Source organism: Neopsephotus bourkii, unplaced genomic scaffold (genome assembly GCF_033783945.1).
Source record: "Neopsephotus bourkii isolate Nb327-2 ecotype Australia unplaced genomic scaffold, CSIRO-AGI_Nbou_v1 NB_450, whole genome shotgun sequence".
NCBI lineage: Eukaryota > Metazoa > Chordata > Aves > Psittaciformes > Psittacidae > Neopsephotus > Neopsephotus bourkii.
In genome coordinates this window covers 2,128,588-2,133,901 of record NW_026900952.1, presented here as the reverse complement: position 1 = coordinate 2,133,901, position 5,314 = coordinate 2,128,588, and positions in this window count along the sequence as shown.

Below are 5,314 nucleotides of genomic sequence, written 5' to 3'. Positions count from 1 at the left end.
TGGAAACTCCCTCTGCTGTAAAGTCACAGAGCATGGCTTTAGGCTGAAACTGGATGTTTTTATTTGCATTGATCAGCCCACCGCTGAAACAGCAGTGACATTAAGGTCAGTGATGAATATCTGAGATGGAAATGCTATAGAAGATCCAAAGCCTTATGCAATCAGATCGCACTCATTCTAGCCTAAGGTGAGAGGAAAGCCAATTTAAAGTATTTCAGTAATAATATCAGTATGTAACATCAGAGAAAAATCATGTGCTGCTGAACTGCCATCTCAACAACAAGTCTTGCTTGGGGTGGGGTAAGCATGTGGGTGGGGATGGGAGAGAATAGGTCTTTGTCAGAGATCACACCAGGGCTCCAGATCAAAACATTCTTCAGCCTCAGACGGGATTCACTATCCAAACTTCGACCAAACCTGAATCTCATTGCAGTTCCTCTCAGCACACTCTGCTCAATCAAATTCCCATGCACAAGACTGAAACACAAATCCCAGTTGCATAGCTTGGCCCCATTTCTAATTTGTAATATTATCAATAATAAGCTTTCCAAGGAAAAGTGAAGGGGCATCACACATCTATCACGCTGTACATAAAACATGCTGGAACAAATTCTTGCATTTACATTTTGCCATCGAAGCCTACAGAAAAATATTAATTTGAGCAGTAGGGGCTCTGTGCCTGTCTCCCTGTAGACATACATGCTGCCCCTGTGTCAAAGCCAGAAACGAAGTGTTAAGTTTATTGAGGCAGAGGAAGCTATTGAACTCATGAGAGACTGCAAGAACCTCAAACCCTAGTGTTTTTACTAGGATTTCTTTCATAGTAATGAAAGCTTTTAACACTGATGATTCTTCACACAAAGGGGTGGCCAGTCAGGATACACCAATATGCCCATGTGTGTGTAAGGGAGGAGAGAGGTAAAGGTAAATGTGAGTAGCTTTATGCTAAAATTAAATCAGACTTTCCATAAAGCAGAGGTATGGTTCCCTTTAAAAAAAAAAATAATTAAATTAACAATGAACAAAAATGTTCAGAAGGAGGAATTTGGGGTTGGGATTTTGGCATTAGTAACTCCCTATACTTAATCCATAGAAGTTTTCTATTATGTTTACAGAAGGGGGTTAAAAAAAAGAAGCAAGTCTGTTACTAAAGGATTTTAAGATACAGTGGAGATGTGAAAGGCACAGAAGATTTTCATTTCCTGTGTTATAGGGTGCAAATAATATCAGTATGAAAAACCTGGCAGGAAGATTTAAGATAGCAATTTTTACATTGATAAGTATTTGTTCATTTCCTGACAACAAAAAATATAAATCTCTTCAGAAATTAAATACCCTGGCTTGTTGAAGCACTTTTGTGACGTTCTGTGGTAGACTGGCTTGCTTTCATTGGAAATCCACAGCTAGAATAATAATCACAGCATCAGTTATTATACTTGTATCAGTTCTGTGCGGCAAGAGGCTAATACAGTGTATGGCCGAATTCTCCTACTTTTGTGTCACTTATTTTCTCTGTGGGCCAGATTTGCATTTTAATGGAAGTAGTTTATAGACTTCTTTGCTGCCTTCATAGTGCCACAAGTGGCATCATTAAGTGAGTTAAGCCGGATTAATGCTGATAGTAAAGTCAGATAATACAATAACAGAGGCCTTCATTTCCATTTGGATTAGGTGAAGAGAGCAGGCCTGTCTGGTGCAGGGTGATAATTTGTAAGCGTGATATGTTGTACTTGAGAGGATAAGATTAAATTTAGTGGGTTTAACTGTCATCCCAGTAAGTCAATTACTTCATCTTTTCAGGCTTTGAATTTATTTTATAAATAAAATAAATGGAATATTGAGCTGCTCCACAGCCATTTCGAGCTTCCATGAAGAAGAATTACACATGCTGGGCCAAAAAAAAAAAGAAGGAAAAAAAAGAAAAGAGGGAGAGGGGAGGGGAAAAAGGGTTTCTGATTCAGCTCCATAAACAAAATATAAGCTGCATTCAAGTACCAGCATCGCAGCAGCTCAGGAATATTGTCCATCTCTCAAATCACAAGCATGACAGATTCCATTGTGACTTTAGTTTATCCATAATAGGAAATATTTATGTTGTGCCTAGCCTTTTCTACTTGTATCTGTTAGATTGTAGAAGGAATACACCGAAATACTGATCCCTGCTATCATTTAACTCTTTTACTTTTTTTCTCTGCTTGCTATCTTCTGTATTTTTAATGCTTACACCTTGCTGCTAAGGAAGTCTCAAATGGAAATAAATAAAGGAAATCTGTTTGATTTTGATCTGTATCAGATAAAACCTTTTTTTAATTCTCCTGTCTTCTCTCCTTCTCTCCACCCCCACTTGGACACCAAATCCCTGCAATAACATTTCTTGGCCACGGAAAGTTTGACAACAAGCTTCCTGTAAATTAGATACAGATAGATAAGCACCAACATCTTCATTTCTGTCCACAGACCCAGAATACAGGTGGTGTCAAGGGATGCTACGCATGTCAACAAGGGAGTGCTTATCCATAACAAGAGCTGATTTTAGAAACCTCACAAACTCGAGATCCTTTTGTAACATTATTTATAAGTACTTAGCTTTCTCCTGTGATTCCTGCTGTGGGGCATTATCACATGCAAGGGGAAAGAAACCTCTGTTAGTCTCTTTTAAGCAATTGATAAAGCTCAGAACTACAACAAAGGTCTTAAGGTCTGGTGCGGCAAGGTGCTAGGCACACTTGCCTCCTACTGATGCTGAGAAAGAGCTGGGATTAATCTCCTAGGAGGGAGGAGGACATAGCTAAAGGCTAAGGCAAGTGATCTTCATTCCCATAAGAGTACTTGATACAAGGATCATTACCTAATTCAGTCAAATGAACATCCAAAGACCCTGGCATTAAAGGGCACTTTACAGATGATTCTCAGCAGCTTTCTGGACTAAATCCACTGTATGAACCCAAATACCCCAAAGAAGTAGGGCACCTGGAGAGCTGGCTGTGAGTGAGGGAGAGATGCAGACAGGATTGCTTAGGCCATGTCTTTTTATTTTCCTGCAGCTCTCATGCATGTCACTTCTCTGATTTCACTGGAAAATATAACTGTGGTACTACAAGGTGAAAGGCACACTTCTGGGCTGATGTGTGTAGGAAAAGTATGTACTTTGACACTTATTCTGTGCCAAAAAGCAAGATATTTTCTATGTAATAAAGCTGACACAAATCATAAGTAAATAACTATTTGCAATGGGAATTTATGGCACGTTTGCCTCTTTTTTATCTAATGTGCATGCAGCTTCCAAAAGTTAGGGGAATCAACTGGTCAATTTGACTTTCAGGTATCTTAAATCTGAATAACATCCTTGAATTGATCTTATTAGCTGACATTTACATCTTCCCATTTTTGGTTGTGAACAATTTCTATAATTACTTATATAAATACATTAAATGGTTTTTAATATTCACAGGTTTGATTTGCTGATATACAGAGTCTATAATCAAAATCCCAACCATGAGTGTTCTTACAGATATCAGTCCCATTTTCTCTCAAATTAGAATGTCACGCAAGCTTTGAGAGGCTGTAATTACAACCTCAACAGAGCAGAAAAGCCTCAACAGCCAGTGAGCCTCTCCTTCTGCTCAAAAATGAGTCTTCCCTTGTCTTTACCACTGAAGAGTTCTTCCTTCTTAAATCTGAGTGTTGTGATTATGATCCAAATTCTACCCTTTTTTAGATCCAACAAGGACACGTTTTTTTTGTGCAAATGTCAGTATGGAAGAATTTGACCAGCTTGACTTTAATCTGCCCTGATTTGTCACACAGTTCTGCCAATTGAATTCCTTAGTCGGTATGAAAAATTGGTGCTGCTTTTCTCCAGAATGTGTGTTTACACACTAACGCAGTGTACAGTCAAGTGTGCAGTAAACAAAAAGCAAAATAGCTCAGTGTGTTTGTCAAAGCAACTGGGCTGCTGGCCCCTAGTTACTAGGTTAGCTAAGCTATTTCAGGAAAATTAGGCCGTATGTCAAAATTACTTAGATGTCTTCCTCTGCTGTGCTATCTGAGCGTCTCACTAGTATTGCAGTTGGTGTTACAAGAAATCTATGAAATAAGGCAGTATTAACCTTCATTTTCTAGGAAATGAGTCACAGAAAGGGATAAAGACAGGTTTAAAGGTAGTCAGGATGATAAAAATGCAGAGAAGTTAGTAACAGGTATAAGTTAATAATCCTCCTTCATTGACTTTTCCCCCTTAATCTTCTTGGGGCTAAACTGACCTGCTTAGACTGCGATGTAAATCTGCCAGAGGACACCTGTTTTATATCTTTTGCTATTGAAATATTTTTCAATCAGTTTTTAAGTGATATTAGCAAGCAGTAGCCCTTATACCCAGAAAAGAACCTCCATCCCTGTGTTATGTTACTAAGGCTGAGCTGAAGCTCTGTGACTAGCTCAGCATGGAAAGAGTCATTTCTGCAGTGATCTGCAAGGCTAAAATCCATTGAATATTCTGTTTGAAGAACAGTTCAGTCCAAAATCTTGGCAAGCTTCAATTTATTTTTTAAAAAGGGGAAACGTGTCGAAAGCCTTTGCCATGCACAAGTCCAAATGGACTGGCATTCTCATGATGAACACTAAAGAACAAAACCAGAAGGGTTGCAGCAGTGCACATGAGATCTTTAGCATTAGCTGGGCTACTTACTTGAAGGTACTTGAAATTTATGTCTGCACATGTCATACAGGGCTGGTTTGATTAATACTTAGCCAGAACATACAGAAATATTAAGTTCTCTAAGTACCAAATATGGATTTTTCTGAGTAAGCTTTAATCTGATAAAGGGCAGCTTCACTCTTACTGATACCAGAAGCCTGTATATTTTTCAGCCATCAGTTGTCTTAGACTATAGGTGTGTTTTAAAAAGGAACAGAAGCAAAGACAGAGATTGATCCAAAAAAGCTGCATCAGTATCTCAATTTTGGTTTCAAGTAACTCTATATGGGCAAATGTTAAATTGTGTGACAGGGAAGGTTCTACTCCCCCCAAACTTTAGCTAAAACCAGGTCTTTCCTTACTGTGTTTCTATTCTCTGAAGTGCAGGAGGTTTGATAAGTTTGTATTAGACAGCTTTGACAAACAGTTTTTCAAAAATATTCTAAGCCTTCTAGACACATGATAAAGAAACATGTATATTACAAATGCCATACAAACCCAAGGGTTCTCAGGGGCTGAAAGCAGAGATCAGTGCCAGTAAGTCTCAAAAGGAGAATTTCTACCCATGAGATCATGTTATCTCATTCACAGTACAGAACAGAGGAAAAGTTTGGGAAC